Source organism: Onychomys torridus, chromosome 17 (assembly GCF_903995425.1).
Source record: "Onychomys torridus chromosome 17, mOncTor1.1, whole genome shotgun sequence".
In the NCBI taxonomy this organism is placed as follows: Eukaryota; Metazoa; Chordata; class Mammalia; order Rodentia; family Cricetidae; genus Onychomys; species Onychomys torridus.
The window spans coordinates 304,263-329,355 of NC_050459.1; positions in this window are offsets into that span (position 1 = coordinate 304,263).

Sequence of the window (25,093 nt, forward strand, 5' to 3'; positions counted from 1 at the left end):
AACCAAGAAACTTCCAACTATAGCCTAGGTCTGTGGCTCTTTGGTGAAAGCACTTGCCCAGCACACATGAGGCGCTGGGTTCAACCCTAAGCACCAAAAACAAAACCCTTACTAGGAGTTAGGATTCTTACATTATGCAAATGTACTCCTGCCTTAAAGCCTCACCCAGTTCTTGCCCCCAGTCACTCCTCTTGGCCAAGTCTCTGCTCCAGTGAGCACCCTCCCCTGACCACAGATTGCAAACCCACTTTGGTCCCTATATTCTCTTCCCCAGGCCTTTCCATCCTGTGCATAGCCCTCCCTGATTTTTTTATTTATTATCTTGCTTGTCATTGCTTATCAGTCTGCCCCCACGACCCCATGCCTGACATACCCATTGGCTAATAAATATTTGTTCAGTGGAAGAATCAACACACCACTTGTAAAAAGGGATTCCCAGTACACAAAGTCAACACGGTGTGTTTCCTTGTAGGGTAGGCATGTATGTCCTGTGTTATGTGTTGAGGAAGGGAGTAGATAGAGAAGCATCTGTGGGGGAAATATTGGAAACTGAAATCTGAAGAGAAGAATGCCAGCCAAGAGAAGCTGGGAGAAAATGTCCCCATGAAGTGAAGGGCTTGTGCAGTGGCCATGGGGCTCTCAGGTGCTGTGGGTGCAGAGAGGGGAGGGGAGAAACTGACATCATGGGTGGGAATAAGAAGGTGCAGATGCTCAAACTTCACATCAGGATGTGCTTGACTTGTGTGTACATGTGTGCATCTGTGAAGGTAGCATGTGTGGGGTATGTATATGCATACCCATGCTTGAAGAGGCCAGAGGTCAGCATCCGGTATCTCCCTAGATTGGTCTACAACCTATTTTTTGAGACAGAGTCTCTTGCTGAGCCTGAAATTTACCAGTGAGTCAGCGAGCCTTGGGAATACTTCCATTTCTGCCTTCCAAGCTCTGGGGTCACTGGTTTGGACCACAACCCATGCACCAGTCTTCTATATGCATTCTGGGAAGTTAAACCAGGTCTCCATTCTTGGGAGGCAAACACTGTGGGACTCAGCCATTTCCTCAGAGCCAGGTTTGGGTTTGTTGTTGTTGTTGTTGCTTTGTTTTGTTTTCTTTTTTGTTTGTTTGTTAGTTTTTGAGATAGGGTCTCACTGTGTAGCCTGAGTTGTTATTGAACTCACAGAGATCCGCCTGCCTCTGCCTCCCAAAGGCCAGAGCTAAAGGCATGCACCATCATGTCCAGCCTTATTTTCATTTGCAGGGGTAGAGAGGAACATGAGCACATGCTCACAGATGCTAGAAGAGGGAGTTGTGTCCCCTGGAGTCAGGAGCCAGGAAGGTAGCTCAGTGAGTAATGGCATTTGCCACCAAGCTGGACAACCGGAACTCAGAACTCAGTCCTCAGGACCCATGGAGTGAAAGGAGAGCTGATTCACACAAGCTGTCCTCTGACCAACACACACACACACACACACACACACACACACAAATTAACACTTACACCAGGTGGGCCTCAAATGCTGAAATGCTAGGAGTATGAACTGATGCTTTCCAGAAACAACCAGACTGCAGATACCTTGACCTTAGCCAGTGAAAACACTGTGATGCTGAAATGTCATAGATCATGAGCCATATTGATCTTTGACTGTCTTAGACCTTGAATAATCATCTAGCTTAACTTCTGCCTCTGACCCAAGTCACAGGTAAACTGTAAAGAAAAAGCCGTTATCAGCACATCTCTGGCTTCCACCTACCCTAAGGCTAAGACTACTGTAGACCATCTCGCACCCCAAGAGATTTCTTTTTGTTATTGGGGCCTGACTATTTGATGTTACCACCCATGTAGTTGGCCCACACAATAACTGACAGCTTGTTTCACAGAGATGGCTGGCTACCAGACATGTGGACCTGAGATCCCTAAAATCCACATAAACATGAATGAAGCAGAGTGTCCCTCTATTATCCAGCAGAGTGTCCCTCGATGATCCTAACACTTCTACAAGGAGATGGAAGTGGAGATGGGAAAATCACTCAGAAAGGCAAAGGACAGCTAATCTGGCGTCTTCAGCGGTAAACAAAAAACTCTTGTCTCAAATAAGGTGGAAGGCGACAATCAACAGCAGAGTTTGTCCTCTGACTACCACGTGTGCACAATGGCACATCTGGTCACTCTTCCTTGGTTCACAATAAACTGTTTCCTTATGTGCACTCAGAGTCTTACTTTGGGCTGGAGCTGGAGCCCAGGTGATAGAGTGACTGTGGAGCATCTAAGAAACCTGGATGCCATCCTAGCAACTCTACCCCAGGAGATGGGGTGCACACTGTTAATATCAGTATGGAGGAGGTAGAGGTAGGAGGATCAGGAGTTCAAGGTTAACCTTCACTACACAGTAAGTCTGAGGCCAGACTCTAAAAATAAACAGCTGAACCTGGTGACTTGTCATCCCAGCTACTGAGGAAACTGAGGCAGGAGGATTGAGATTCAAAGACTACCTGAGCTTCAGGGCAAGTTCAAAGCCAACATGGGTAACTTAGTGAAACTCTGTCTCAAAAGAAAAAGTGGAAAGAGAGCTGGGAGTGTAGCTCAGTGGTAAGACACTCCTCTAACCCTTGGGTCAATCACTGACTGCGATGGGAGGAGAGAGTTAGTAGCTTGTAATCTCCTAGTTGGTGACTGATTCAGGCAAGAGCTGTCCATGAGGGCTAACAGCAGTGGCAGCATCCTGGCGCCTCTGTCTTCAACATGCAGTCAGTGACTTGGGTTTGTGCTGAGAGCTGCGTCATTAGGAGTTTGTTTTCCCCTTGTGCAAACGTCCCAGAGTGTATTTGCACAAGCACAGATAGTACAGTCTGGGCTGTGTGGTGCAGCCTTGTCATTACTAGGCTACAAACTTCAAAACACTCTACATCAAACATTGTCTACTACGCGACACTATGCAGAGTGCTATATCTAAACAGTAAAGAGGGACAACAGAAAACATCAAATTTAAAAAAAAAAAAAAGGGTGGCCCATTGAGTACAGCACTCGCTGAGCAAGGACAAGGACCTGAGTTCAGGTCACCCACACAGAAGCAGGGCATGACAGCATGTTCCTGGCAGCCCAGCACTGGGGGACAGGGAATGGTGGGTCCAGGGCTAGCCCCTACTCCTGCCAGGCACCTCATTTGCCTTTCTGACTCTGGCTGATTTCACTTAACATAATAATTTACAATTCAATGTATTTCCATGCAAATGTCACAAATTCAGGGTTTTGTTTTTAATATGACAGAATAAGATTTTATTGTGTATGAAGAAAAGGCTTGTTTAATCAAGACGTGAGTCCTCAATTTAAACTTTAAAAGTAACTGGGTGTGTGGCACCTACCTGTAATGTCAGCATTATTGGCTATGGTAGGGGGGTCCAGAGTTCAAGACTAGCCTGGGCTATACAGTAAGGCCCTGGCTCAAAATTACAGTTTAAAATAATATATATGACTATACAAAAATTAAGGCTGTAAGAGCTCAGTGGATGAAGTGTTGACCAAGCAACTGTGGATGGGAATCAGAGTTTGAATTCCCAGCACCCAAGGCAGAAAGGAGTAAGAACTACCTGTAATCCCAACACTCATGAGGCAAACTGCCGTCTAAACCAGCGGGAATCGGTTAACTTATGTTCATCAAGAAAACTCACCTCGAGACATAGAGAGTAATCAAGGAAGACTCCTGATGCCTCCCTCTGGCCTCCACATACACGTCATACATGCAACTGTACAACACATCAGAAAAATTAAGATTTTAGGAATAACTCAAAAATTAAAATCCGCAGAGCTGGAGAGAAGATGGTTCAGCTTCTAAGAGTCCTCTTCCAGAAGACCTCAGCTCGGTTCCCAACTTTCATGTCAGGTGACTGACAGCGGCCTGTAGTTCCAGCTCCATGTAGATCTGGCACCTCTTCTAGCTTCTGGAAACATTGCACTCACACACACAGAAATACAGACACGGGTTAGGGATTTAGCTCAGTGGTAGAGCGCTTGCCTAGCAAGCACAAGGCCCTGGATTCAATCCTCAGCTAAAAAAAAAAAAAAAAAAAAGTCTTTAAAAAAAAAGAAATACAGACAAATAATTTTGAAAGACTTGTTTTGGTTTTGAGACAGGGTCTCATTACATAGCCCTGGCTGGCCTGACACTCACTATATAAAGTAGGCTGATCTCAAATTCACAGACATCCTCCTGACTCTGCCTTGGAACTGCTAGGATTAAAGGCATGAACTAACAATTCAAATACAGTGGACACAGCATAAAGGTATGTGGGAAGGCAGTCTCCTACATTCCTGTTTTAAATTGGCTCAGTCAGGAGCTGGAGACACAGAACACTACAGTGGTGGCCTAGCATCCGCATAGCCCTGGGCTCCAGCCTCAGCAGCACATAACTAGGTATAATAGCTCACACCTGTCATCCCAGCCTTCAGGAAATAGAGGAAGGAGGATCAGAAATTTAATACTACACACTGAGAGCCAACTGGGCTACATGAGACCCTGTCTTGATAAATAAACAAATAAATAGATAGGTCCAATCACTAGGGGTGATTTAATAACTACTTTCAGCAAATATATTGCATTAACTCCTTGATCCACTGATATCCCTTCAAGATATTTACTGTACTGCACCAATCTGTTCCTGGGAGCGAGGCACGTAGTGACAAGAATTCATCTGTATAATTTAATAGAGCAAAACCCAAAATATTCTAAACACTTCCTTTACCCAAAAAATGTACACTGTCCTCAAATAACTTGGTCCACAGGACTGGGGATGAATCAGCAGGTAAAGTGTTTGCCATGCAAGCATGAGGAACTGAGTTCAATTCCCAGAACCCACATGGGAAAAAAAGAAAAAGAAAATCTGTGCATGGTGGTGTGTGCTCGCAATGGAAGAGCTGGGGCAAGCAAAGAGGTCTCTGTGACTCTGTGGCCAGTCAGCCTGGTTAAGTAGACAAGGACCAGCTCGCAGTGAAAGAGCCTGTCTCAAAATTCAATGGGGGAGCAGGGATCTGGAGAGTTGATGGCTCAGTGCTTCCAAGTACCCATGTCAAGCAGCTCATAACCATCAGGAACTTCTGCTCCACAATATCCATCTCCCTCTTCTGGCCTCAGAGGGCACTGCACCCATCTATACACAGAGACATGCACATATACACGTAAATAAAAACAAATACTAAAAAAAAACAAAGAAGGGCATCAGTTTCTGAGGTATGACACCTAAGGTTGAAATTTGGCCTTCAAGTGCAAATGCACACAACCTACACACACTTATGCACATTTACTCACACATATATACATACCACAGAAATAGGTTTTTGGTTTGGTTTGGTTTTGGTTTTTGTTTTTAAGCATTATGATGTTGTTTTAATAGAAAAAGCTTAAGGTAGAGTGTGTGTACTTTCTGCTTTACTAATTTGAAACTGCTCCCTCCCTTAAAAAAAAAAAAAAAAACTATGAAAAATGTACAGCATTTAACAGGCAAGGCCATCGGAACATGCCCGAGATGTTAGGGTTCAGTGAGACATTGTTAGATAGTTGGATGCTGAGCTGTCTGTAGACTCCACAGTCCTAGTAGGGACAGGAGGAAGGACTCCTGAAGTCCTGGGAGTTTTAGCCATTACAGGGAACACAGAAACTTTCTCTTAGCCCCCTCCACTCCCTTCAGACCAGAATAAAACCTAACATTGTCTACGGCAGCATATTTGGGGGTAGCATATTGTAATTCCCCACACAGCGTCTCTCTCTTGTAAAGTTTCTCATGCTCTTCATATCGCTTTGAACACATTCAGAACATAGCATTTTATCTTCCTTTCCTGGGGATGGAAAAACACAGCCTTGTAACTGGAAGAGAGAAATCATCCTTTGGGGAGTGTCTGGAACCTCAGTCTGACCAGTGTGACATTGCAGGTGAACCCAGCCCGTCCCATCTGCAGGGAGCAGATAGAGGACACCGTGGAGGACACACCACCTGGATCCAGGCTTGTAGCAGGAAGCCTCCACCACAGGAGGAGGATGGCGACTCACAGCCCCAGGCTGAACAGCTCTCATAGAAATTCTTCCCCAGGCTGCAAACATGGACTCCTGGGCTGAAGTCACAACTCCAACTATAACACTCTCCTCTCTCGTCCCACTTTTGGGAATTTTCTTGAGGCCGGTTCTTTGGGTTTCTTGGGAACCGGATTCATTTTGGCCTCAAAGATGTGTTAGGAATATGACATTTTGGTTTAGAATATGAATGTCTCTGGAGTCTCATAAACCTCAATTTTCTTGCCATCCATATTCAAGTTATGATAACACCAGTCCCTAAGAGTGTTCCGGGACACATCCTTAATAGGAGGTAGGGCGGCCTGCCTGCAGGGAGGGCTCTGGATATCCTTGAGGCTTTGATTTGCTCCGAAGTCTGTAGATGGGGAACTGGTGGTTTGATGTCTTCAATTGAAGAAACACTTGATTCCATAGGATGTTCTGTGTTGGGCCGCTCGGTCATAGGGACCAGCATTAAAATCACATTTTCTTCATTGAATTCTTCCTCGGGTGGTTCTAGCTGGAGTGTGACAATGCAGGAGTCGGGGTAGTAGGGATGAAGTAGGGTGATAGGGATGGGTGGGGGAGGGAGGGATAGGGTGGAGTGTTGATTTGATAATCACTTTTTTGGGGGGGAAGGGGTTCAAGACAGGGTTTCTCTGTGTAGCTTTGAAGCCTGTCCCAGAACTCACTCTGTAGACCAGGCTGGCCTCGAACTCACAGAGATCCACCTGCCTCTGCCTCCCGAGTGCTGGGACTAAAGGCCTGCACCACCACTACACCTGGCCTTTGATAATCACTTTCAAGAAATAACTTACATCACTCCAGCCACAGTCATAGATTTTTATTTCCTGTGTTCTGTCTCTCCAGATCTCCCAACACATTTCATGAGTAATTTGCAATCACAACTTAATAGGAAAATATGTGCTTTTTTTTTTTTTCTAATTTTCCCTCTGGGCTTTATTTGAAGCTTTGGGGAAATAGTCAGTGTGTGAAATTCCTGTAAGGAAGGGGATGCTTTGTAATTAGTCTGTTCTGATCCCCAGGAGTTCTAGCACTCTCTCTCTCTCTCTCTGTCTCTCTCTCTCTCTCTCTCTCTCCTGTCTTCTTCCATGTCCCCTCCCTCAAACCCGTCCCATGCCCCTCACCTACCACTCAAACTGATGGCCTCTTTTTAATTATTATTGCATATATAAATGCATAAATAAATATAACCTGCTGAGTCCACTTAGTGTGGCTTGTGTGTGTATGATTTCAGACTGACCACTTAGTATTGGATAACCCATTGGGGGAATAATCCCTGAGGAAGAGTAATTCTCCCACTCCCAGCAGTCATTAGCTGTCTTTAGTGCCTTGTCTAGGGGTTGTACCACATGACACTGTCCTTGTTCGTGTCTTGTTTGGGCAACCATATTGTTGAAGTATCATGGGTGCGTAGCTTCCTTGACACCTCTTGAAGATACAGTCTCACAGCAGATTTCCTGGTCTTCTGGCTTTTACAGTCTCTCTATCCCTTTCTCCTCCATATTCCCTGTTCCTTAGGTTCAGGGCTTATATTGTCGATGTATTCATTAGGGCTGCGCTCCACACGATTTGATTTGTGAATTATGACCTCTTTTGGTTTTCTGCAATGGTCTCTGTTTCTTGTAGAGAGATGCATTACACTTACCTGTGGGCGTAACAATAAGTTTTATGATGCAGTTAGGAATTATGCTGCTCTAGCAAAATCCTGATAACATATTCTCTTCTAAGATCCATGACCTCACTAGCCCCAGATAGTCATGCCCCAGGCATGACTTCCGGCCTAATGAGTGGGCCTTCTGTCTAATTAGACAGCTGTTGGTTACTGTCAAGATATGAACGCCACTGTTGCACACTTTGGGATGCTTTACCATGTCTGTTACAGTTCTTTATTTCCACAGTTGGACAGGATTGTTGGTTGCTCCACTTTCTTAGCAGCTTCCATAGCACCTTCTGGTATGATGAAACCTGGACTGCAGGAAGAAGGCTTCCAGGTCAAATCAAGCTTGAAATTTTCAAATCCTGTGTCCTAACTATACTGTGTCTTCAGCAAGAGAGACTTACCTTCAGTCTCCTTGAGGCAACCAAGGGCAATAGCATGTATGTATTTGTTCGGGGGGAATCACTTAGACTCCCCTGACCAACAACTCAAATGGGAGTTTCTCGTGCCTAGTACCAGGATTTTGTTACATGGTCTGTGGCTCTTGTGGGGAGCACTGTCAGCTCAAGTGGCATAACTTCATTATGTCTGTGTGTGTGTGTGTGTGTGTGTGTGTGTGTGTGTGTATGTGTGTGTGTGTGTGTGTGTGTGTGTGATATCAGTGTATATATTTACATGTATGTGTAAATATAAAATAATATGATCTCAGGGCTTTATCAAACATCCTTGGTGCCAACTGAGAGCTATCTCTTTGTGTGTGTATTCCCGGTATGCACACATTTGTGCACACGCATGTGGGGCCAGAGGTCAACCTTAGATGACCATCAACTTTTCTGTTTTCTGAGGCAGGATTTTTCACTTGACCTGGAATCTAGCCAGCAAGCCCCAGAGAGCCTCCTGTCTCCAGCTCCTGACCCACAGCGTCACAAGCAAATGCCACTACACCTGGCCTTTTCCCATGGGTCCTGGGGACTGAGCTCGGGTCATGCAAGGAAAACACTTTGCTAACTAAGCCATGCCTCTCATCCAAATACAGAGTTCCCTTATTTTTTATTATTATTGTTGGTATGTATGTTTGCTGCATTCTTGGTCTTAAGTTTTTCTTTTTGGATCCTTATTCACGTCTTTGGGGAAGGGTTTTGTTTTGTTTTTTAACTTGTTACTGTATGTGTAATGTGTATGTACGTGAGTCAGTTCTCTCCTTCTACCTTTAAATGGGTTCCAAGATCCAACTGAGGTCACTGGGTATGAGCGGCAAGTGCTTTATCAGAGTTATGTGGCATTTTAATTTTTATTTTAATTGATGTAGATTCCTTGTCCATGCTTCTGGGTGGGATGTATAACGACACAAGGACATTTTCATAATTTACTCAATACATCTATTTTATTCATATGTTTGTTATTTATCTGTTTTTACATATTGAACACAGGATCTTGCATATGGTGGGCAAGTAGTCTGACATCTTTTTTTTTTTTTTTTTTCAGGACCTCGCTAAGCTATTCAGGCTGGCCTTGAACTCACTCCGTGGCCCAAGCTGGCTTTGAATTTGTGTTTCTTTTACCTCAGCCTACTAAATAGCTGGGTATCTGGTATCTTAGCTGGGATTTCTATGACTGTGATCAAAAGCAATTGCAGGGAGAAAAGGGTTTATTTCAGCTTACAACTTACAGGTCACACTCCATCACTGAGGTAAGTCAGGGCAGGAACTCAAGCCAAGAACTTGGAGAAATTTTCTTAGTGAGGGTTGAAAATTACATTTATCTGTGGGTATAAGAACAAGCGTTTATAGATTGTTGTTAAGAATTTTGTTGGTATAGTAAAGCAGTGGCTGTGGGTTCTCTTCCAATAACCCATGAATTAACTCCCTCTTGGTAAGCAGGTCTTAAGTCCAATAAGAGAGCTGTTGGTTGCTGCCAAGCTATGTATGCCACTACTACACCTTTAAGTCTGTCATGTCATGCTGGTTGCTGTTGTTCACAGGCACCATAGCCGGAGGGGACTGTTGGTTGCCTCTTCCCCTTAGAAGTTTGCATTGTGCCTTCTGATACCATAAAAACTAGTCCTCGGGGAGCAGGTCAGTTCCAGCTCAGAGGCGCTGGTCCCTGTCTCTGAAATATATGGTCTCTTCAGCAACAGAAATTTACCTTCCAACTCTGGGGAGCAACCAAGGGCAAGAGCAGAAGGCTGAGTGGTGTGGGAGTCTCAGGGACAAGCCTGATGAAATACCTCAAAAGAGCTCTTCCCGAGCTTGGTATTGGACTTTTTGCTAGCTGGGTCTTGGTGCTTGGGGGAAGCATTGCCAGTCTAGACGACAAACGTCATTTGAATTCCATGTGAATATCTATATGCAGGATTGTGTGTAGGGCTTTTCATTAGGTAAACAATTAGTGCTAGGATTCCTTACGACTTTTTCAGACGTATTCATTGTCATTTTCATTCCTCCCTCCTCCTCCTACACTGACCTCCCTCCCACCCCTAAAGAGGCTCCCCCTTTCCCTGCCAGATCACGTGTGTCCTGCCATTCCCTTCACCCTCTTCCTCCTTTCCTTTGTTTACCTCCCTAAGGAGCCCCCTTTCCCATTCCCTTATCAGATCACTGGTGCTCTTCCGTCCCCCTCCTTTTGCCCCCAAGCTCCCATCCTGACGATGGTTCCTGGTTTCTGTAGTTACTACAGGACAAAGTGACATTTTTAAAAATGAACTCGGATGCGTATGTGTTTAGGATGTATCTTCTAGGTTAACTGTTCCCTTGGAGAATGAGGTGTCCCTCTTCAGCTCTTCTAGTCTCAGTTTGAAGTCTGCTTTGTCAGATACCAGGGTATCGATGCCTACTCGCTTCCTGGTCACATTTGAATGGAGTACTTCGTTCATCCTTTGACTCTAAGGCAGTGCCTCTCTTTAAAGCTAAGATGTGTTTCTTGTAGACAGCAGATGGATGGATGTTATTTCTCGATCCATTGAGTCAGCCAGCATCTTTTAATTGGAGAATTAAGACCTTTGATGTTTAAAGTTATTAATGAAATGTCTTTGTTGGTTGTGGTCATCGTGTTACTGAATTGTGGTGTTATTTATGTCCTCACTGGCACTTTGTGTTTCAATAATTATAGCTTTGTATTTCTTTCCACACTCTCTTTGCTATGCTCATTCAGCCCACAGTACTGCTTCTTGTCATTTTTTTAGGTTTGGTTTGTTGGGGGAGGAAGCCAAGGGGGAGGGGGAGAAGAAAAGATCGCCACAATGAAAGAGTCTAAGCAGGGCCCTAGGCTGAGAGTGTTCATTAAGGGAATCCAGACCTGTGCTACATGAGTGTTCCCAAGCTGATAAGGGGTAAGTGCCACCAGATAACAAGTGGATTGAGGAGCTGTTTCCAAGAGAAAATAAAGCTACATGAGAGCTCACATCGTAGTATGCTTACCAAAGCAATTCCAGAAACCAGACTGCTGCGATAGTTCAGTGGCTAGGGCGATTGCCACCAAGCCCAACAACATGACTTTGTGCCCAGGGGCTCACATGGTGGAAGGAGAAGCAATGCCTGAAAGTTCTCCTCTGGCCTGCATGAGGACGCCATGGCACATGCTGGCACACATGTGCACTCGGCTACCAGCCCAGCTCCAGGGTCTATGAGAGACCTATCTCAGGAATAAGAAAGAGAGTGACAGAGCAGTGCTGTGGATATCGCTCTGTGTAAATAAAGTTCTGATTGACCAATGGCCAGGCAGGAAGTATAGGCGGGACAAGAGAGTAGAGAATTCTGGGAAGTAGAAGGCTGGAGAGAGACCGCCAGCCGCCGCCATGAGAAGCAACATGTAAAGACACTGGTAAGCCACGAGCCATGTGGCAAAGTATAGACTAACAGAAATGGGTTAATTTAAGATAGAAGAAGTAGATAACAAGCAGCCTGCCATGGCCATACAGTTTGTAAGCAATATAAATTTCTGTGTGCTTTCTTGGTTGGGTCTGAGCGACTATGCGACTGGCGGGTAAGAGAGATTTGTCCTGACTGTGGGCCAGGCAGGAAAACTCTAACTACAGAGCAGGACACCCAATGTCTCCTCTGGCCTCTGCTGCACACACACACACACACACACACACACACAGGTATACATGCACAGGAAAGTACCATACATCATCCCTCCTACCTATGAAGGTGTCCCACAACCCAGTGCATTTGAAATTATGGGACTGTGTGGCTGGGAAAAGGCTTAATTACCCTTACCAGGAAGCTGACACAAAGGCCAGGATGCTGCTTATAGACCAGGAAGCATTATGCAGCCATGAAGAAAAAAAGAAAGGGTCCTATAGAACCTTCTCCTCTTCCTCCTCCTCTTCTTCTTCCTCCTCTTCCTCTTCTTCTTCCTCATCCTCCTCCTCTTCCTCCTCTTCCTCCTCCACCCCTGTCTTCCTGTTGGTCACAGTACGTTGACAACACTGCTGTCTCTCACTGGGACAGTGACCTTGACTTCCCAGTACTGACCCCACCTCACTTCTACTTCTTATCCCAGTTACAAACAAGCCAGCATGGAAAGACCTCTACAAGGTGCCCTATCGTTGTAAACTAGCGGTGTTTGGACTGGACAGGGAAACATGAGGCTTCAGTCCTACACAAAAACCTATAGGCAGCTGAGGGAAGCTGGGGGCAGGAGAGATGGTCTTCTGCAAGGAAGAGAACACTGATTAGTCATCCAGTACCACATGGTTAGCCAACATCCACAAAAGTGGCCTTGTACCCACTCAACAGGCTATATCTAGGAGTATATATGTGCACACATCCATACAGGTAGCCTTGTACCCACTCAACAGGCTATATCTAGGAGTATATATGTGCACACATATACATACATGCATGCAGTAACAGTGAAAAAAGAGACCATGAATTTAAACGAGAGTGGGAAGGGGTGTATGAGAGGGTTTGGAGGGAAGAAAGGGAAGGGGAGAATATAATTATATTATAATCGCAAAAATAAAAATGAATTTTTAAAAAGCTAGCTTGAAGGGCTGGAGAGATGGCTCAGAGGTTAAGAGCACTGACTGCTCTTCCAGAGGTCCTGAGTTAAATTCCCAGCACCCACATGGTGACTCACAACCATCTGTAATGAGATCTGGCACCCTCTTATGTGTACATAATAAATAAATAAATCTTTTTTTAAAAAGCTAGCTGGGTTTGCATTTTAACTTTTGGTTTTGGTCTTTTGCTGTTGTTCTTGATGACATTGTTTGTTTGTTTTTTCATCTGTTTAAAAACAGAGTATCACGGGGGTGGGGATTTAGCTCAGTGGTAGAGCGCTTGCCTAGCAAGCGCAAGGCCCTGGGTTCAATCCTCAGCTCTGACAAAAACAAAAACAAAAACAAAAACAAAAACAAAAACAAAACAAAACAAAAAACAGAGTATCACATAGTCCAGTTTGTCTTCCAACCAGTTATGTAGCTGAGTCTGGCTTTCAACTCCTGGTCCTTCTGTCTCAACCTCCCAAGTGCTGGCATAAGAAGCATGAGCTGTTAAAAGACAAGAAATTAGCTCATTAAAAATGCTCTGTTATCTCCCAAAGGTTCAATTCCCAGCACCCACATGGCAGCTCAAAACTGTTTGGAACACTGAGATCTGAGACTCTCACACAGACATACATGCAGGCAAAACACCAATGAACATAAATAAAAATAAGTAAGTTTAAAAAATAGTAAATAAAATTTAAATTTAATTTAAAAAATAAGTAAAGAAATGAGTAGAAATGGAAGAAACAAGGGTGTATATTAAGTAAAAGCCAGTCGAGAAGGCTGTGCAAGGCTTCCACGCCAAATCTAAGACATCTTGGAAAACGCAGAGTAATAAAAAGATCAACAGTTGTTGGGGATTAGGGGAAGAAGACACATCAAATAGTGAAATGTGGAGGATTATGTGTATATGCCTCTGTGTGTGTGTGTGTGTGTGTGTGTGTGTGTGATTGCAAAGGCCAGAAGAGGGTGTTGGATCTCCTTGAGCTTAAGTTACAGACTATTGTGAGCTGCCCAATATGAGGGCTTGGCACTAAACTCAGGCCTTCTACAAGAGCAGTGAGCACTTTTAACCACTGAGCCACTCCCCAAAACCCACCTCAGTGGCCTGGAGCTCACCACACAGGCTATACTGGATGCTACTGAGCCACAGGGATCCTGTCTCTGCCTCCCCAGGTCTGGAATTACAGGTTCTTGCTGCCACCCCTGGCTTTTTTTTACATATGCTCTGGAAATTGAACTAACTGCTCATCTCCCTCATCCATGTTTTTATTTGGTTTGCTTTTCTGGAACAAGGTCACATTCTATAGCAAGACTGGCCTCAAGCCTGTGATTCTCCTGCATCAGCCTCCTGCATGCAGATGCTGCAGGCATACACCATGCAACCATCACATCCGGGCTACACAGAGGAATCCTAAAACAGGAAAATTAACATTCCTTGTGGACTCACAATGACTACATATCACTGTACATTTTCAAATGCATAGTAAGCTGAGTGTGGTAGCATGCATTTATAATCCCATGTGAAGCATGCCATACTGGTATACTTTCGTATGTTGTTTGAGCTTTCTGAGAAGCTGGCTCTGGAAGCATGGTGCCCCATCCCACTCAGATCCAAACATCTTGTCTCAGAGTATCCTCTAAGATCCCTTGCTGAAGGTGGGTTGAGCTTCTAACTTGGTGATATGGAGAGATCAGTCAAACAACTCAAGAGTAAAATCACTGTGTCCTTGAGAACAGCTAGCAGGTGAACCATTTCCCACAGGGCTCACTAGTATTTACTGAATGATACAAAAATGCCACAGTGGGAGAGAGGCTGGGAGTTCAGCCATGGGAAGCTCAGCCATGGACAGACAGCTCAATCAGGAACTCCAGATGACGGCCTCCACTTCCTCAGTCGGTTTCTGCTGGATGTTGTGAGAGGCTAGTTTGATGATTTGTTATCTATGTGCAGCTTGCCATTTTTCCTTTTACTTTTTTTGCTATATACTCAATAAAATCTCTCACTTAAAACCTAAAGCATAGCTAGTGCAGATCATTCTCTGGGACCATTCCAGCATCCATGAGGTGGAGGCAGAAAGATCAGGAAAATTCAGGGCCATCCTGGAATATACAGTGAGCTTGAGGCCAGCCTGGGCAACACAAGACTTTGTCTTTAAAGAAATTTGTAGCTGAAAGTTTTTCTATGTTCCCGCCCAGTGGTCCCATGGTCCCACAGCCATTCAGACCCAAGTAAACACACAGAGGTTTATATTAATTAAAACTGCTCAGCCATTAGCTCAGGTCTACCACTGTCTAGCTCTTACACTTAAATTCAGCCCATTTCTGTTAATTTATATGTCATCACATGTTCCGTGGTTTTACCTGTGTGCCACGCTGCTCCCTGGATGACAGACTGGCATCTCCTGACTCAGCCTTCCACTTCCCAGAATTCTCCTTGTCTGTTTATCCCACCTGTACTTCCTGCCTGGCTACTGGCCAATCAGCTTTTTATTTATCAACCATTCAGAGCAACATATTGGCAGCGTACAGAAAGACATTCCCCCATCAGAAATTAAAGTACCGAGGCTATAGAGATGGCTCAGAGGTTTATAGCACTTACTGCTCTTAAAGAGAACCTGAGTTTGGTTCCCAGCACCCACAACAGGGGGTTCACAAACACCTGTAACTCCAGCTCCAAGGGATCTGGCCTCTGTGGGCACCCCCATACATGTGGTGCCCATGAAACAATGCATGTACACACGTGTACAAATAAATAAGTCCTTTTGAAAAACCCCTTAGAGTGAACAAGCCACTGGGTGTGGACTATTACAGGTTTAGCTAGTATTAATGGTTCAGTGTGGGTTTGTCAGTGTAACAATGTCACCTGCTCACAAGAGTATCAGTGGTGGTAGAAAGGGAACAAGGGTCGGTGAGATAGCTCAGCTGGTTAAACACTTGCCCCCATAGTCCTGGTGACCTGAGTTCAATTCCCAGGACATAAAGGTGGAAGGAAAGATTCAATTCTACCAAGTTTTCCTCTGACCTCCTCACACTCTTTAACACTGTGCTCACACATACATGAGGCATACACACAGTAATACGTGTACCATTGAGCCTAGCATGATGGCACATTCCTTTGACCCCAGCACTCAGCGGGTAGAGGCAGGCAGGTCTCTGAGAGTCCAAGGCCAGCCTGGTTTATATATCGAGTCCCAGGACATCTGGGACCACATAGTGAAAACCTGCCTCAAAATAACAACAATAATAACTTTTTTAAGGAAGGGAGGATAAGAGGGTCTGGAGAGATGACTCGGTGGGTAAGTTTCTGCATTGAGCAAGGGTTCAGTTCCCAGAATCCACATTGACCAGCTCACAGCAACCCATAACTCCAGTTCCAAGGGATCCAGTGTGCTCTCTGGCCTCTGCAGTCACATAAACTCACACAGACACAAAACACACACACATAAATAATAAAGAAGTAAATAGGTCTTTTAAAATAAAGAAAAGAGAGGAGAGAGAGGAAGGAAAATATCAGGAAAGAACTTGGTCTCATTTCTAACCAACTTTTCTGCAAACCCTACACAACACTGATGCATGCATCAGGGCCTTGATTCTTTCCCAGCAACATAAATTAAAAACAAAATCACTGTCTTCCCTCTTCATAGGAATGTTTTTCCCCACTACACCTGAGTAATAACATTTGGGCAGAATCGGCCACTCACAGTCAGCATCCTGACCCTCACAAGCCCAGATCCACCCCAAGTCTGTGCTGAGGAACACAGGAGAGACGGCCTGAGGTGAGCATCATGAGGCGGCTTCCACATGCTGTGAGCTTCCTGCCCTTCCTTGTACAAATCTACACGGCGTGGGTCATCACACCACAAGGCTGCTTGCTCCATACAAACAAAGCCCCCCAAAACAGGCTTGTGAGATGACCAGGAAAGTGAAAACACTTGCCATCAATCCTAATGATGTGAATTCAACCCCACGATCTCTAAGACCCACGTGGTAGAAAGAGGCAACTGACTCCCAGAAGCTGTACTTTGAATTTCACACATTGACGGTGGCACACGTATGTGTCCCACATACACACACACACACACACACACACACACACACACACACACTACATCAAATTGAAAAAAATACACAGTAGCACAAGACATAGCAGGCCACAGCCACCTGAAATTTATTTTGAAATAAATTTTTGTGTAAGCTGGAATACACATTGAAACGATGAAGAAAAATATATCTAAACAAGTAATACAGACATTTATTATTGAGACCCAGCATTATACAATATCCGTAATTTCATGTGGTACTTTTTATTCAGTACTGGGGATTGACTACTGGGTCTCACACATGCCAGACAGGTGTTCTAGAACATACAGGACCACCATGGTCTATGCTGACCACAAAACGTGGCAGCACCTTTGCACTCTGGCAGCTCTGTAAACCAGGCGTCTGCAGGTTAAGGAGCCCATTAGGGATCCGGGGGTGGGGGGAGATCCATGTTCCTTTTTCCATCTACTTGAGGCTCCACCTCCCGTGGCTTGTGGATCAGCTCTCCATATTCAAAACCAGCAACACCCTACTAAATCTTTCTTCCTGGCCTTCCGTCTGCTCCCTTGCCCCTCCCCCATCTAAAACCCCTGTCTTGTCTAGATGCTGTGACAAAAGCAACTTCAGGGCGGGGAAGGGCTTTATCCTGGCTCTCAGTTGGAAGAGATTGTTCTGTTGTGAAGGGAAGGTACAGCAGGAGGTAAGGGAAGCAGCAGGTCACACTGCATCAACATTTAGGAGGCAGAGGCAGCGGATGCTGCTGCTTGGGGCCCTTTTCTCCTTTCTACTTGGCCGAGCTGTGTTGTAGTTTGAATAAGGAATGTACCCCCATAGGCCATGTATTGGACACTTAGTCCCCAGCTGAAGGCACTGTTTGGGGAGGTTATGGAGCCCTTAGGAGGTGGAGACTTGCTGGCGATGGCACACCGCTGGAGTAGAGCTTTGAGTGCTCATAGTCTCAACCCGCTTCCTAATCTGTCTGGTCTGTCTCAGTGTGTGTGTGTGTGTGTGTGTTTGTGTGTGTGTCTCTGTCTGTCTGTCTCTGTCTGTCTGTCTGTCTGTCTGTCTCTGTCTGTCTGTCTCTGTGTGTCTGTCTGTCTCTGTGTGTCTGTCTGTCTGTCTGTCTCTGTGTGTCTGTCTGTCTGTCTCTGTCTCTCTCTCTGTCTCTCTGTCTCTCTGTCTCTCTCTCTCTCTCTCTCTCTCTCTCTCTCTCTTTCTCTCTCTGCTTCCCATGTGTAGATGAAATGTCATCGGCCAACTTCCTTGTTTCACTGCTACACCTTCCCAGCCAGGATGAATTCAATTGCTCTGGAACCACAAGCCAGAATAAAGCCTTACTTCCTTATGTTGCCTCTGGTCACAGTATTTTAACAAATCAACAGAAAAGTGACTGACACAGGTGGTCAGTGTGGTTCCTTTCCACCTCAACTAAAGTGATCTAGATAATCCCTCACTTCCATACCAGTCTCTAGCCAAATTGAGACAATCCTGCCTACAGATTCTGACAAATTGGCCATGGATCTTAACCATCATGCCCTGTGATGGTCCCCTCAGAATCTCCTCAATGGTGAACAGATTCACACTTTTTATTCTTCTTTGTCAATTATATTAGCCACATTTACCATCACTGTAATTAAAAATACCTGACCAAAACAGTTTAAGGAGAGAAAGGTTATTTTGGCTCACAGTTGGAAGGGAATTCAAGATGGCGGGAGTGTGAGGCGGCTCAGTACATTGAATCTGCAGTCAGGAAGCAGAGTGCTGGTGCTTGGCTCACTCGCTCCCTTCCATGTACTGGAGTCCAGGGGATGGTGCTGCCCTCGGTTAATCTGGGTCTCCCTACCTCAGTTAACCTGATTAAGATAGCCCCTCACAGACATGCCAGGAGACTCTAGACCCTGCCAAGCTGAGAGTCAACATTTGTTTGTTTGTGTGTTTGTTTAAGAAAGGGCAGCTTTGGAAAGGCTGTTATTCTTTTTTAAATAATATGTTTTATTTTTGAAGTTTTATACATTTATTCAAAGTATTTTTAATTATGTGTGTCCATCTGTCTGTTTGCACACATGAGTGCAGTACCCACAGAGTCCAGAAGAGGGTGTCAGACCCCCTGAAGCTAGAATTATAAACACTTGTAGCTGTGCAACATGAGTGCTGGGAACTGAACTCCAGTCCTCTGCCTGAGCATCAAAATCATCTCTCTAGCCCCTATGCAATGTATTTTGATCATATCTATCCATTATTACCTCCCTCCAGCTCCCCCAGAACCTCCACCTTCTTCCCTTCCAACTTCATGTCTTTTTTATTTAATTGTTACTAAAAACTCCCTGAGTCCAGTTGGTGCCCTTATGTGCATGGGTGTGAGGCTATGTAACTCAAATTCTAATTTGGTCTTTTCATAAATATCCAGAACCAGATATTGGGGTAAATGCTGAAAGATCAGAGACAAAGGAACAAGCCACTGCCACGTCTTATCTCTAGGACTCCTCAGTTTGAAAAGCTTTAGTTCCTGTCTCCTCATGCCTTATATATCTTTATCCACCCAGCCATATTACTTTCTTCCTAGTGCTAGGATTAAAGGCATGTGACTCCCAAGTACTGGGATTAAAGGTGTGTGCCGCCTCTGCCTGGCTCTGTTTCTCTCCTAGACTGAGTCAATCTCATGTAGTGCAGAGTGGCTATGAACTCACAGAGATCCAGACAGATCTCTGCCTCCCCAGTGCACGCTAGGATTAAAGGCGTCTGCCACCACTGCCTGGCCCCTATGTCTAATCTAATGGCTTGTTCTGTCCTCTGATCTTCAGGCAAATTTTATCAGGGTACACAACATATCACCACAGGGCCACCTACCAGCAGCCAGAGGAGAGTGTCTCCCTTCCACAGCTGCCATCAATTGCCATGAGCGCCTCTACTAAGGGTGTTGCCTCAGGAGCCCTCCTCCTTCCATGCTGGGATCTTACTGGCTTGACTGTGCAGGTAACCATGACTGCTGTGGGTTTATGGGTGCAATAGTCAGGTCGAGAAGAGACACCATGAGGATGAAGCTACCAGGGGTACTGTTCTTATTTATTTATTTTGCTTTTTAAAAAGATTCATTTTTTATTTACGTGTATGTGTCTGCGCTTTTGTGAGTTTACAAGCACTATCTGTGTGCAGTGCCCTTGGGTCTGGAAGGCATCGGATCCCCTGGTACTGGAGTTAGGGGCAGTTGTGAGGTGGGTGCTAGGAACCAAACTCTGGTCCTCTGCGTTGAATCACTCTTAATTGATCCACCATCCATCCAGTCAAGTTAATCTACCAGCAGTTACAGTGTGAGTACACATTTAAATGGTGTCACTGCAGCTGAGGAGGGGAAGGGATAGCCCAGGCGGGACTTGAACTCATGATTGTCCTGCCTCTGCCTCTCGAACACACCCTACTCAGTGAGTGCCACAACTACTTATAAGTGCAGGATTCCTGTTCTTATCTGACCTGCTAAGGCTGGAAAACAGGCAATAAACGTGTGTGCAAAGGAAGTTATAAAGATGATTCAGTCAGCAAGGAGGACCATGAACAAAATAAAGCAGCTAGATCTGATTTTTAAAAAGTAATAAAAAAAGATTATGGGCAGGAGGGCCAAGAAGGGCCCTATGAGTATCGCTAGCGGGAGCCCTTTACTGTATGTTTGTCTAGTGGGCATATGGCAGAAAATCTGGTGTGCACTCACATCCTTCTTTAGCACTAAAGTTACCACTGCTCAGTGCTGGGAAACAAAGAAAACCTCAATATCATAAAATACATTGTATTTTATTCTGCCTCTAAGAAACTGGGCTGTCCTTGTGGAAGTTTACATACAGCTATTTTGGGAGTCCATTTCACCCCAGTCAAAAAGGCTAAGATCAAGAAACTAAACGTCAGCCAGGTACAGTGATGCACACCTTTAATCCCAGTCCTTGGGAGGCAGGCGGAGTCGGAGACCAGCTTGGTCTACAGAGTGAGTTCCACAACAGCCAGAGCTACTTAGTGAGACCTCGTTTCAAAAATAAAAACAAAACAACAACAACAAAAGAAAAGTAAGAAGCGATGGCATGGGTGTACGGAAAGAGAGACTGTTACTCACTTCTGATAGGAAAGCCAGAAACAGATCTCACATGATCCAGTGCTCCTGGGCTCATGGCCACTGTACTTTATACCCCACCAGACAGACTCTAGCTCACTCATGCTTAGTGACGCTCTATTCACAATAAGTAGTGTCCTAGTTAGGGTTTCTATTGCCGTGAAGAGACGCCATGACCATGGCAACTCTTACAAAGGAAACCATGTAATTGGGGCTGGCTTACCGTTTCAGAGCTTTAGTCCATTATCATCATGGCAGGACATGGCAAGTAGACATGGTGCTGGAGTTGCTGAGAGGTCCACATCTTAATCCACAGGCAGCAGAAGAAGACTGCCACATGAGGCCTAGCTTGAGAAGACCTCAAAGCCCACCTCCACAGTGACACTTCCCCAAGAAAGGCCACATCTAATCCAACAATGTTACCACTCCTAATAGTGCCACTCCCTATGGGCCAAGCACACACTTGGGTCTATGAGGGCCCTTACTATTGAAACCACCACAGGGAGGAAGGAATCAACCTAGGTGTCCCTTAACTGATGATGGATGATGAAATTGTGTCTCATATGTGCAATGAATATTACTTAACTGTTGAAATTGTGAAATTTGAGCCGGGCAGTGTGTGGAGGCCCACAAAGATTGCCTAGTGAGATCTGAGCTTGCTTTACCCAGCAGGGCTGCACTAGAGGATTGCTTGACCATGTGAGTGGTTACCAGGTGATTGGAAGGGTCTGCACTTGGCTGTGCTAGGGGGAGGTCTTTGCTCTACCTCTTGGCATTCCTATAAACAGCCCTTTAGAAGAAAGAAAAGGGGCCAGTGGATAACAATCCAGGCCCTCCCGAGGCTACCCTGTGTTTCTACCTTTATCTCTTCCCTCTATCCTTCTATCTAGTATCTCTAACCCCTCTGTCCCCAAGAGTTCCCTGTCATAAAATGTGGGAGCCAGTCTCCCAGCTGGGCTCCCACAGCAGTAGTGGCTCATACCTTCCAATTCCAGCATTCTCAAGGCAAAGGCAGGCGGATCTCTGTGGGTTCAAAGCTGGCCTGATCTATAGAGCTAGTTCCAGGACAGACAGGGCTACACAAAGAAACCCTATCTTGAAAAACAACAACCAAAAAAAAAAAAAAAAAAAAGGAAGGAAGGGAGGGAGGAAGAAAGAATTAAATAAATTATGAAATCTGCAGGCCAATATATAGAGCTAGAAGAAACAATTCTGAGTGAGTTTAAGCCAGACCTACAGAGACAAACACCACACATTCTCTCAATGTGGATCCTAATCCGAGACCTTAGTTCTGTGTGTTTAACTTGGAGTGTCTATACAAGCCAGGAGACTAGAAAGGGCCTGTGGCTATTTCAAAGGGTGGCATAGATAGTATGGGCAGCTACAGTATTCTCTTGCCTTCCCACAGGACACAAGACTTGCAGTGCCCCACGTCTACCCAACACTCATTCTTTACCCTAGTGAAGGTCTCACACCCCAGCTCCTCACACCCCAGCTCCCAGGCCACTTCTTCCACCCCTGAAGGTGACAGTTCAACTTCACTCTGTCTCCGACTCTGCGCCTTCCAGCCTACATCCTGTGGACTGGGTCACAGGAAGCCCACGAAGCTTTCCCATCACCAAGAAAACATGTGACTCAGCAGCTGAACATTTCATACTCAGGAAACCTCTGAATCTGAGAATATTTGTTCCCTAATTACCCATCAACTGCACCCCCTCCCACATCCCATAATCGGATTCACATTATTCCACCCTCAGTTCCAGGAATGGTGCACACCCCCCACCACCTCTGCCTCAGATACACCCAACTGGTGCCTCCCTTCCCATCTGAAGAGGAAGAGAAGGCCACCGGATCAATTCCATTAGCTCACAACTCATACTTGATCTCTGTGCACACCCACCTCACGGCCCTCATTCCAGCCTGTCTGGGTCTGGGACCAGCCCTTCTCTTGGGTATCAACTAGCCTCTTGCAGCTCCCTGACTCTGCCACCTTTAGGTCATGGGACAGGCATGTCCACCTCTGATTATCTCAAGCTCTTCTGTAAAATGAGGGACAAGAAACAACTAAGGGACCAAGGAGATGGCCTGGTGGGTAAGAGCCCTTGATGCCCAAGCATGAGGAGCTGAGTCCAAATCTCCAGAATCCATGTAAAAAGTGAAGCCACAGTGCCCCAGATCTGTGAAGGGGTAGACAGGAGGATGGCTGGGGCTTGCTGTCATCTGTCAGTCTAGCTCCAGGGTCAAGGAGAAACCTTGTCTCAAAGGAACGAGGTGGAGGGTGATAGAGCGTGACACCTACATCCTCTGCTGGCTTCTGTGTATGTACACGCGCACACACTCACACACACACACACACACACACACACACACACACACAGTCATACTCAGAAGTAAAGAGTAAAATGGTAGCTGCTTATGACTGGAAATGGAGGCGAGAAGATAATGGTCAAAAGATTTAGGTCCTGAGTATGTGGCTTAGCTGGTGATGTGCTTGCCTAGTATTCATGAAGTCTTGGGTTCCATCTCCAGCCTCACCAAACTGGGCATGGTGGCCTATGCTAGTTCCAGAACTCGAAAAGTGAAGGCAAGCAGATCAAGAGTTCAAGGCCAGCCTTGGTTACAGAGTGAATCTGAGTCTGGCCTGGGCTGCAGGAGACGTCACCGAGATAAAGAGAGAGGCTGTTCTTTTAGAGGGCCTGAGTTCCATTCCCAGCACCCCTGCCAAGCAGCTCACAACTGCCTGTAACTCCAGTCCCAATGTTTTCATTTTGTTTTGTTTTTTGAGACAGGGTTTCTCTGTGCAGCCCTGGCTGTCCTGGAATTCACTCTGTAGCCCAGGCTGACCTCGAACTCACAGAGATCCGCCTGCCTCTGCCTCCCCAGTGCTGAGATTAAAGGTATGTGCCACCACACCTGTCTTTCTAGCTCCACTCTTAAGGGAAGCTGATGCCCCTGGCCTCCTCAGGGACCTGCTGTGGTGGTTTGAAAGAAAATGGCCCCCATAGGGAGTGGCACTATTTGGAGGTGTGGCCTTGTTGGAGGAAGTGTCTCACTGTCGGGGTGGGCTTTGAGGTCTCATATGCTAAAGCTACTCCTAGTGTGGTAGACAGTCCATTTCTTGTGCCTGTGGATCAAGATGTGGAACTCCCAGCTCTTTGACCAGCTGCCATGTCTGTCTGCAGGCTGCCATATTTCTTGCCATGATGATAATGGACTAGACCTCTGAAGCTATAAACCACCCCCAATTAAATGTTTTCCTTTACGAGCAATAAAAACCCTGAGTCACCTGCACTCACACGCCTACTCCCAACACACACACACACACACACACACACACACACACACACACACACACACATATATACATACACACACACACACACACACACACACACATTGGTGGGAGTAATAAAAAAACTGATGCGGAAGAAGGAAGGGAGGGAGGGGAAAAAAGGGGAGAGGAGACATAGAGGAAGAGAGAGAGGCTGAGACAAAGGGTTGAGAGCAGCCAAGCATGGCAGTGCACACCGGTAATCCTGGTACTCCAGAGGCTTTTGCAAGAAAAGGCAGAAAAATAGAGACTATCAGGAGGGATGAATCTGCTAAAGTTTTTCCTCTGACTATCCCACGCTGTGTACATGTGTGGAAACAGTATATCATTCACATATGTAAAACTAGTATTTGTCAATTCATTTTTACATGTCAGAAATGCATTTTAAAACTATATAAAATAAATTAATCAAAAGTTTAAAAAAAAGGGTGTCACTCAACCCCAAACACCAGCCACACAGGGTGAAAAGCCAAGCTGTTGAGTTGACTCAGTGAGGAAAGGTGATTGCTGTCCAGGTAAATGACTTGAGGTTGATTTCCAGGACCCTCACGGTAGAAGGAGAAAACCAACTCTCAGAAGTTGTCCTCTGACCTACACATACACACACACACACACACACACACACACACACACACACACACACACTATAGAACATGGGAACACCTCCTCTCATCCACAGAGTTACACACACACACAAAAAAAAATTAAAATCTGACACACAAATATGTGAAGGCTGAGAAGGTCCATTCTCAAGGAATGCATCATATTGTGTCTTTCCTCCCCGACTCCTGTCCCCCTTAAAAATATTTTTGTTACTCCTGGGTGTGCACACACATGTGTGCTAAGTGTGTGCAAGTGCCTGAGGAGGCCAGAGAGGGCCTTGGATCCCTCTGAACTGGAGTTCCAGGTTGGCTGC